Consider the following 11,470-nt stretch of genomic DNA (forward strand, 5'->3'; position numbering starts at 1 on the left):
AACCTATAACTGCTATAGCAGTTCCCCAGCCCCACAGCAGGAACTCACTTTATGAATCTGGTGCTTCCTATAGGACCGTGTGAAAACATTCACTCTGAAAATATTTGGATGTGATGAGATGATGACCACAGAGTCAATCTGCTTCCCACCCAGAGGGTGGGATGGATAATTGCTCTTCATTATTTTTTCTATACCCAGAACTCTCCAGACTACAAAGGGTGTCTGTCACACATAAAAGTGCAAAAGAAGTTTTATTAAGAGAGGAATAAATCACTTTTGGAAGCTGACCAAGTTCTGCCTGAAATGAAGGAAGATTTTTCCTCTTGGGACACAGCTGCAGTTTGAAGTCTGGCAAGGTTTGATCTGCAGCACTGGTATCAAAGAGTATTCTGATCCACTGGGTTAGCTAGGATAATTCCAAGAGGTTGGAATTATCATTCTTAATAACCAGTGCTGTTGGAGCTGACATCCTTATAAGGTTTGGGTTTTTTTTTTTACCTCTTCCCTAAAACAGGATTAGGATGTGCTTATTTTTAAACAACTTAGTCACTCTGACTTCTATGGGACCATCTGACCCTCTTAAAGTTAGGAGACTACTACTTTTGGGTTTTGATCAAATCCAGGACATATTGCAGAATGATAAAGCTGCATACCAGCTTTAGCAATTATATTTCTGGCTTTAATTGCTCGAAAGAGTTATAAATTCGAGATTTGCTAGGATGGCTGAGTTTATTCTGATCATTTTATTCATTTAAGAAAGCTTGCTTGTGCTAAGCATATTGGTTAATTGACCAAGAAAAGCTTGTTTTTAAACTTCAGGTTTATCCACTTACAGTTGCTCTTATTTACAAGAATCCTTGCATCTCTTCTGCAACGGTCGGACATTTATATAGTTGTTTGGGCCATATAGATTAAATACTCTGATATAATATGAAACAGAACTCATTGGCTTATACCAGCATTATATATATATATATATTTCAGCTATTGCTATGAGCAATACCATCCAATAACTGTCAATAAATAATATAAATTAATGTCTCTAAGTGGCCTGAAAAAACATCTAGGGAAAAGAAATATGATAAGCCCTTTTCAGAGATAATTCAGATTCCAGGAAACGAGCTGCAACTTCAATTTTTGGGGGGTTTGTTTTGTTTGTTGGGGAGATGTTTTGCTTTGGTCTCTTTATTATTGTAGTGGAATTACAGCATAAATACAGCAAAATTTGTAATAACTCAAATGACTAAAGCTCTTAGAATCAATATAACAACAAACCAAGAATAAAGCTCACCAAAAAAAAAGTGAAACAGAAATCAATACAAATCCTATTGGGCTAAACAAATCTCTCAACAGCTCTGAAAAAAAAAAACAAAAACCAAAAACGAAAAACAAACCATAATGCCAGATATGCCAGATAAAACCAGCTGTTGCAGGGTGAGTGTAAAACATACTAATTTCTCCAAGTATGAAAATACATTTTTCATCCCTGTCTTATGAATAATGTAATTCAGGACCAGTATGATATTTCTGTTTGGAAGACTCAAACTAAAAATTAAGCATAAGTTTGTGCTTTGTGGATTTCCTTTAAAATTCTCAAACCAGGGATGAGTATTCTTTTAAACAATGAATAAAAAGTGAAATTTTTGTCATATTTAATAACATGTTAAAGAACAGAACATTTCCAAATTGCCATGAAAATATATACAGAGTTGCTATTAATAAATACATTATTTTACATATTACATACTGAGAAATATATATATTTAAAGATTGATTATATACCTTGCATATAAGAGTCTAACAGAACCTCTGAGGCCAGAGGAAGTAGTTGTCCCTTTTTATGACCAAAAAAGATAAATTAGAGCCATAGAAATACTCGAAGCAGTTAGTGAGAAAAAGCAAGATAGTAGAAGAAAATATGTTATCCTACATCCTTCAGAAAAGGCTTGATTAATTGGTCTTTTGTCTCAGGCTTACACACTGACACCACCTCTGCTATGACCACATACCCACACACAACTGAGCAGCTGGGGGTTTTTTATCATCGAATCACAACTCCCAGCCATGCTTTGTAAAAGACACTTCCCAGGAGCTGAGTAATATGAACAGAGTATTGCAAAGGAGAATCCAAGATCCAGTTGAAAAGAGTCTAACAAGAAAATAATTAAGCCAGGCCACAGACCTAAGAAAGTGTCGTAATCTAGCCCTGCTCAGGACCAAGTTATACAGTCTCTTGCTCACTCCACCCACCCTCCAGTGAGGTAGGGAGGAGAATTGGTAAAGAAAAGAAGGCAAAATTCATGGGTTGAGATAAAAAAATGTTTAAGAGTCCAACAGAGGAAAGAAAACAGAGATAGGAAAACAAACGAACAAAACCCAATAACAGAATATACTTAAGCATATAATTTACAGTACAGTACCTCATGGTGGATCCTGATGCCTAGCTCCCTCCTGAGTAGCAAAACCTGACTCTTAGCATCCTCCTCACTTATACATGAGCATGACCATCATGGAATGGAACAGCCCTTTGGCCAATTTGTGTAAACTATCCCAGCTGTTGGCTAACTGGTAATGATCCCAGCTGTGTCCCACTAGGTCCAGTTCCTTTTCCAGCTCAGGTGAAGATTAACTCCATCCTAGCCAGAACCGGGACAGAAGGCTTGGGAAAAGTCACTGAACTTTAAAAAATAGTTTACCTGCCAGGGTTGGTAAGGTCTGACCACAAAGGCCCAAAAAAGAAAATCTGTTAAACCCTGAATCTACAAGATTATGGGTTTACAAATCAGCCTTAATGAGTTTGGAGATAGAGCCAGTGTCATGAGCCAAAGAAACTGGGAGACATACTAAGCCAAAGTGATGGCCAGAGGCCATGCTGAGGAGCAGAAGACCCAAGAACCTCAATAGCCTACAGGCCACCAGACAGAACACAAACCACAGTGAAGATATGGCTTAACTCTGTAAAAAGCCCCCCATGACCTAATGTTACTTACCCAGACATGTACCTATTCTTGAAGCAAGAAACAGCTACAACTGGGAGAGGGGGAAAAATAAGGAGACAAAATGCAATTAAGATACTACATTTTCATGTTATTTTATTTATTATTAACAGCCAATTCAAATGCTACCAAGAAAATCACTACAATGTCAGACCACAGGATAAAATTAATTATCTAGTACAACAGTACCCACGCAAATTGTCTCTAATTGGTTGACATAAGTATGATTGAGTTGGTGATAGTGCCAAATTAATGTTGTAAAATGAAGAACAGCAAGGAAAAAAGAATAAATCATACCAAAAAAAAGTATTTGTAACTGAATCACAGATTGAGTCAGTGAGAAAAAAAATTCATATGTATGACACAGGGGGCAAAATGTCAATTGAGGTCACATATCCTTGTTCAGCTGATCTAGCTTATGGGGTCCTCAGTCACACAGGCAACTGACAGTCTCCAGCTACAGGGCTGGTTGCCTACATAGAGTTGGACAGTTTGGCAGTTGATTAATCTGAAAAAAGAAAAAAAAAAAACAGACCCCAAGGGAAAGGAATTTGTTTTAAGAACCTGTGACTGAATTACATGGACAGATTAAAAATGGATAGGGGAAGTACCTGCAAGGCCAACCCATGCCACAAAGGTGTAGTGGGGAACCTGAGGGCACAGATCCTACGAGAATGACAGCAAAGGAACACCAGAAAGAGAAGATGTGTTCCAGCACTGTCTCCCTGGTTAAGGATGCCATGCCGGACCAGCACCGCTACCTATCCATAGTAGATCCTCCTTGTCCTTTGATAGGACAAAGACCACTGCTTTTGGATTTCCCATTCACTAAATTTCTGCTGCAGGTTCAATCAAATGTAGAGAGTTATGTCTGACTAGATAATGAAGGTTAAACATAACAGAATTTTGAAGAGCTCTTACGTGTGTATCTGTCTGTGTGTCTACACCTGTTTGGGTGTTTTCCGCTCTAATTGATACCATAGAATCCATTTAGAATAAATTTGGATGAAACAATTGTTATCTCTCTAAATTGTCATGCTAGTAGAAATTTAAGCTCATGCTAACTCAGTACACTAGCTCAGGTGTAGAACAAGCAACTGGCTTACACAGTCATCTTCAGCTTGATAGCAGGTTCTAACACAAGAAAAAATTTTAGCCTTGACTGAGCTGAAGTAATAAATGGGAACCTGTCCTGAAGCTTGTGGTAACAGAAAACACCTCCAGATGATTTCCATGAAAAAGATAACAGGTTTTGTAGGTATGCTGCACACCCATTTCCAAGGATGACAATGCAATAAACAGATACTGGGTAAAGAGGATTAGCAAAATAGTTCCAGTCCTCTGCTCTGAAATTAAATGTGATACAAGAGTATGCTAACTGGATAAAGGATCTGATTCAGTGTCTAACGATCTACGCTTTGCTTGTCAGTAGAGTATTTAAGTAAGTAGTAGCTCTGCTGCTTTCACCGATCGCAGCTGACATGTAGTGCTTATATACTCTGGTGATAGCCCAACCTTCCGAACTCCCATCGTTCTCACTGTGTCTGCTAGGATTTGTCTGCCCCTTATCCAAATGACTTTTGTAATCATTTGGTTATTCATTTTTGGGTCTGAATTTATCAAGTTTATAGATGTTTTATATATATATATATATATATAGTCTAGATACCAGGCTGCTGTTAACAGCTCTTTGTGTAGCAAAGCATCTATATTCTGGGATGAAAAACACTTATATTCAGCAATACCTTCATCTGCAGAAGGACAGCTCTCACCTGGCTTACTGGTAAATCTCCTAAAGCCCAAACTGTCAAAAACACTTACAGACTTTGAGTTCAAAGTAGGGGACATGTTAGCTCTGATTCTCTGAAGGGCCAAACTCAAGGCACATCCATACGTTCACAGACACCCAGCTGATACATGTAGGGTTTGAATGTGTTATCAGCATGAGATTGTCATCAGCAGAAAGCTCGTGTTTAATTTGTTTTTTGACTAAAATTGCATCAGAAAGTATAATACTACATCGCTTTTAATTTTAAAACATTAGATGTATAATGCTAAATTGCATAACTTCTGCATTTCTTCAACCAGACCTATGCAGTAATTCCCAGCTACTACCAGTTTTCTGTGATCCGCTCTCAGCAGCACAAGTCTGTCAGCCTGAAGAGCTGAGAAGCTTAAAAATTTCTTTGGAAATGTCAAGTGGGAGCTGACTCCTTTCTTCCCACTTAATGTTTTGAGTATTTAAAGACAACATCTACTTGTTTGGAAGGAACGGCTTTACAGCAATCAATTTTACATGTAAATAATTTATTAAATAGATGAAATGCCATAAAAGAGTCTTTATAAGTACACAGCATATTTCTTGGGTTTTACTGAAACAATAATTTCTATTACTGTGTACTAATAAACATCCAACCAGTCTTAATGCCATGTCCTAGTGAAAGAGGAGCCCATAGCTTCTGTTTCAGTTTCAGTTTAGAACAGAGAATTACTGTAATTTATTTAGCTAAATGTACTCTAGCAGGAAGTCAACAAGGTCTAGCCAGCACTCAAACTATGGATTGGAATGGTGTTTAATTCCCTGTTCTAAGGAGCATTTGATATAATTTGGTACTGATTAAGTTCCCTTAAACAAAGTTTGCAGACATATCCATGCATAAAGATAATTCAGATAATAATAAACTACACAGTGAATGGTATATTGTGTACAATAAAGAGAAACAAAGAAAAATCATCCTGTCTAATATCAGAATTTTATGTCCCTTGAATTCTTCATAGTATGGTTCATATATTCCTTTTAGTCTTGAATAAAAAATACAGATTATCAAGGTATCATGCAAAGTGAGAAGATTTGTAAAGGGATGTTTCAGTGCCATCTAGTGGTTTTATCGTATCAGTAAAAAAAAAGTTCCATCGTATGAGAATTTTCCTTTTATAATTGTAATCAGAAAACACTTTTTGCTACTGCTATATGCCTAATTTTTCCTCAACTTTTATACATAATGAGGTTGGACACATTACCTTTAACATACTTTCATTGGCTCTGTCTAGGGATATACTATTTCTGGGCAAAAATAGAATAAATATCCTGCAGTGTGGGAATATACTAAACTGTATTACGTACTAGGAGGAGGCATCATACTGCGAGGCTGAGACCAATAATCTAGCCAGGGAAAACCCATCTTTTGGAAGGAACTCAGCTTAAATTTGGAGACTCCAAGAGGGGAGAATCATCAGACCTGTACTACTGACAAACTGGCACGCTAATCTTTGTCTAATTTGGCAGTTGAATGTGTTGGCTATAGCTTCTAGTCCTTCATTTTTCTTACACTTTTTCCTCTGAGATTAAAAAGCCTTTTAGTACATGGTATATTCTCACCATATATATTAGTATTTTTGTGCTGCAATCAAGTTACCTTTCAGACTCTTTTTTGATAAGCTTAACAAATTGCATTCTTCCTGTCCTTCGCAGGAAGGCAATTTTCCAGCACTCGGATAATCTTTGTGGCTTTTTTCTTACACCTTCTCCTTTTCTTGCACTTTTAGAAACACTGACACTTGACTTGTACACAGTATTCTAGTACCGGCCTCATCAATGCCTATATAAACAAAAAATTGCCTTCCTACTCCTACACACTGCCTTCCTCAACGGATTTACAAATTCTTGTTAATCCTTTTTACCTCATACATCACATTAGAAGTCTGTGTAGATGTAGTTGTTCAAGATGATTTATAAGCACTTTCCAAAGTTGCTGTTTTCAACTATATTGTCCTCCCCTCCATACTTGTACACTGAATTTTTTCAGGCACACAGCTCTGCATGTGAATATATCAAAACAGTAGCTAATTGCACAGGTTCTACTTGCCAAACTATCCATGTTACTTTGTGTGACTTCTGCATCATTATCTATCATGCTGTGAACCTCTGTGTCATCTGCATATTTCATCAGTGGTGATTTTATATTTAAGTCTATGTTATGCATAAAAGTAGCATCACTTTGCTTTGAGGGCTCTTCCTTGGAAGTCATAATTGTAAACAGCCTCACTGTTGATTATTTCTGGCATTATTTTTCTAAATTATCAGTTTCAGGTTTTAATTTGTTGATTATAGACTGTATGTGCTACAGTGCCAGTTATTTTAAATGACCAGTAGTATATTGTGCTAGCTGAATGTCTTCCAGCAGTTAAAGCACACGATATCTATGCAGCATGATTACATCTGTAATCTCTTGAAGAGTTAAATCAGGCCTACTTTCTATAAAATCACACTAACTTGCATTAATTGTATCCCTGTCATTTAATTCCTTATCACTGAAATCCCTTGCCCTTTCCCACTCTTTCACCTGGAATTCATGTCAGGTTAACAGGCCATTTAGCCACCTAGCAGGTGCCTAACTTCTTCCTTACTTATTAATTAACTCTGTGGAATGAGTGCGTTAGCATGCTTCTTTCCAAACACAAACCAGAAACATTATATTAAAGCTCTATTCTCTTTCTGCATCATTCTAAATAGCTGTAATATTAATCCACCTGCAGGGTCCATTTGAAATTTGGAAATTTGGGAGCAGTGCCCAGAATCTTAAAGAAAATTCACCTGGAGTCAGGTCACCAGTCATAGTCTGTCACTCCTCTGAAGCTCCTGAGGTAAATCTGTAGCTGCACCTTCCAGCTGTCTAAACATGGTAGCGAAAGTGAAACCAGTGATACCACATCATAGAAAGAGCCATTGCTGGTATGGTGGACAAACTGTAACACCATATTTTATGTTTCTCTTAGAAAAATTTACTCTGTCAGAAAAGGTATGTATAGCTTATAGCTATATACTTACAATAATGCAGCTTATAATTATTAAATTAACTGATTTGGCATCAGTTCATATTTCAACACTTTCCAGTCTCACTGAAGTCCAAGAAATTATCCGTCAACCACAAATTTAGCCTTCTTAGTCTGTACCGTAAGCTTTAAACACATGGCTTTTCACATAGGTAAGACCCCTTTACCAAAATCATATTGGAATTCCAAATTAGTGAAACTTCTTAGTTACGTGTTTATAAGGAGTTTGATCATTCCTGTCTCTTTAGATCTGATTCTTTCAAATGAAGGAAATACAGAAAAAGAAGAGGGCTGGAAACAATACTTGGTCATTGACACTAACACGTATTTGGTTCTTTCAGAGTTTAGCTAGCCCATAAACAAAACTGCTGTTAACATTTTTGTATATTTCTTTATAAGAAGTAAGTGTACATGCTTTATCTTTGAGCAAGGGCAAATACAGGTAGTATTGGAGAAAGTTCTGCTGCACATGTATGTTTTCCTTATAGACAGTATTATAATAGGGCTGGGGAATTAAATATAATAATAGAAAGGTTCGACTTTACTAACTTCTTTAAAAAAAAAAAGGTTATAATATCCAGTTTTGACTCTGAAATAATTCATTAATAGAGACAAAATGAAGATTCTAACATATAAAAAAAAAACAAACCCTTTGTAAATGGGCAATGTTTTTATGTATATTCATTAATATGTAGTTATACTAAGGACCAACATTACATTTGGCCTTTGGGAATTTTATTTAACTAACCCCTGAATAATTTGAGGACCTTTATTGGACATACCTTTAAAAAAAAAAATGGTCTGTTTCATGAGAGAAGTAGAATGGCACCAAAGTAATAGCTACACACGAGGAATTAGCAACCTTAGCTGCTTAATCCACACCATTCTGTGTTAAGACCAGAATGCTAATACCTGCAAACTTAGAGATTTACTGTGGTTCTACACCACAGCACTCGAGATCAAGTCAATCTACTCTCCTTTTCCAAATCACACTTCAAATAATAACAGGGTGCTCATACAAGCCAGCCACTGTTCATTCATATGAACTCACAGCTGCATAATTCAGCAGGCGTGTGGGCGTGTGTTGTTGTGCCAGGGGAATGATTACTATCTTGAAATTACTGTATACATGTGAGAAAACAGGCAGATAAAGCATGGAAGTCAGTATACTGTTTACAGAGGGCTTAGGGGTAGAAGAACAATTGCATTCTGTTTCCTCCATTAATATAGAGTTATTGCTCTATAGTCAATAAGTCCATCAGCTAGATTAATTATTCAGAGGAATTCATTAATAATAAAGACACCGTACTGTGTAATGCTGTTGCATTGAAACATGGATTGCACTAGGTGGTAGTATAAACTTGCACCTCATGAGAAAATGGTCTAGGATTAACAGTAATAGTTGTGATTGATACTCATTAAAAAATCTGCAGTGCTTTTTCCGCTAACTAGAAACACTTTACCTAGGAGAAGCTACTAAGCTGAGTGTAGTACTAAATTCTGAAAATTGAGAGATTTTTCAGAAATTAGCTTCCAAAAAAAAAATGCAACTCAACTTTGTCTCATATTCATGCCTAGACATTTATAACCAAACACAATAGATGTATCTTAATGCTTCCTTAATACTTACAAGCTGAACACACAAGAAAGAGACCAAAACATGAATGGCTTCTAATCCTTTTTTCCAAGTTATTTAATCCTCTTTAGGCTCCTTCAAAAGTATTTTTTTCATTCTAAATTTTCTTAATTTGCACATGTATTTTAGGGATCTTCTCTGTTTGTTTACCTTACCTACCTCTATCCTCAGCCCCAGAGTTTTTCTAGACACCTTTCAGATGCTCATGCTGACAGATTTTTCAAAATTGTCTACTAGAGAGCATCACCATCACGTGGCATCACAGAAGAGCTAAAAATCTCATTTCAGTCACAAGCAGGAAGCACAACTGCGTGATGAAGGGAGGACAAGTGATACTCCAGTAGTGGGGCTACAGAGTCACCCTGAGAGGATCCGAGTGCATCGTTATGGCACTTACACACGAACGGAAGCAGAGGAATGTTTTGCAGGTGATGTGTAGGAAGGGGAGAGGTGATGAGAGCAGACACTGAGCCCAGGTTCTAGGACTAGGTGTGGCTTAGTAGGAGGACGTGTGGTGCAGGAGAGGTGAGCAAACAGAGCAAGGCTGGTGTTATTGGCTCAGCAGTGACTGGGGCAGCTCAAAGTGCATAACAGACTTGTGCAACTAGGTAAAGAGTTATGTTAATTCACTTCCCTTAAGTAACCAGTTGTAAAGAAAAATTATCAATGAAAAAAAAAACTCCAAACCTGCAGACTCTCACTGGAGGGTATTTATGACTGTCAGCTGTCATCCATCTCTCTGCCATACTCAGAAATGTAAACCATAACTCTGGCTCCTGGCTGTAACTATGCCAGAGTCAGTGAAAATAAAGTCATCCAACCAGTATACCAGTCTGATTAATTTTATCAAACAAAATAGCACAAAGAAATAATAATACAAAAAAAAAAAAGAAGATACTTCAGTGAGAAGGATCCTTCTCATTTTTCCAGGGAAACTGCCTCAACAAACAGACTAGTGAAAATCCTTTAAACACAATTGTCTCCAACTATATCTTCTATAGAACTATTTAAACCAAATGGTTCGTGCTAGTGCTTCTCAGAAAATACTCAAGCCAATATGATATAAGAAATCAGGCATATCTGAAGATCACATTACTCTGGGGCTGATTTATTCCTATTGAACTGAATGCACGTAAACAGAGCTTTTCACACCCTTTGAGAACTCAAATGATGTAAATTGTTAGCTTTTATTTTATTTTCTTTTAAATATAGTGCTTCGGTAGAACATGAACCCCATTGAATAGCACCGTTTTGTTTTCAAACAGGATTTGCTTCACTACCAGAAATGTAGTTTTCAGGGATTTCTCCGTTTGATTTTTTTTTTTTTTAATAAGTTGACATACAGTTTCTCACGGTAATTTCTGCCAGGAAATAAGGCATCACAGTTTTATTATTCCGTGATGGGGACCAGGAAAGTGTAGCTCACCTAATTTAATTCCAATTCTCAAAAAATTCAAAGAGAAATAACTTTTCATAACTGAGAACACAGTTATAAACTAGAATAAATTTCACAGTAGAGATGTCATGAAACAGTAAATATGAAGGGATAAAAATACCAGATCAGTTGTCATCTCTCATCCCTTTAAAGCCTTCTGAGAGACGCTGCAGCGTAGTTTTACCCAGAGAATCCCATTAACTCCTGACAGCTGACGAGGCAGGCAGCAGTGGCTGCTGTCAACCCTCTCGTACTTTGCCTGGCTTGTCACTGTCGCTCTCTGCCTCCTCCACCCCTCCTGTCCATTTCAGCTGCTGCAGCTGGATCAAGATTTTCCCATTTCATTCCTGCAGAGCACAAGCCTCTAGGTGCTGCTGCGATGCAAGTAACTGGCAATAAGGATGATGGAAATGACACTAGAAAATGGGGCGCATGAAAAATGCCCTCAGTTTCATGACCCTCTGAATTAACTTCTGAACCTTTTTCCTTCTGCATAAAATATGTACAGGTGGTTGTTGATCCTGTCCTCCATAGGAAAAAAAATTCATGTTCTGTGGAGGTGTTTCTACA

The sequence above is a fragment of the Chlamydotis macqueenii genome, chromosome 7 (assembly GCF_036417535.1).
Source record: "Chlamydotis macqueenii isolate bChlMac1 chromosome 7, bChlMac1.mat, whole genome shotgun sequence".
Taxonomy (NCBI): Eukaryota; Metazoa; Chordata; class Aves; order Otidiformes; family Otididae; genus Chlamydotis; species Chlamydotis macqueenii.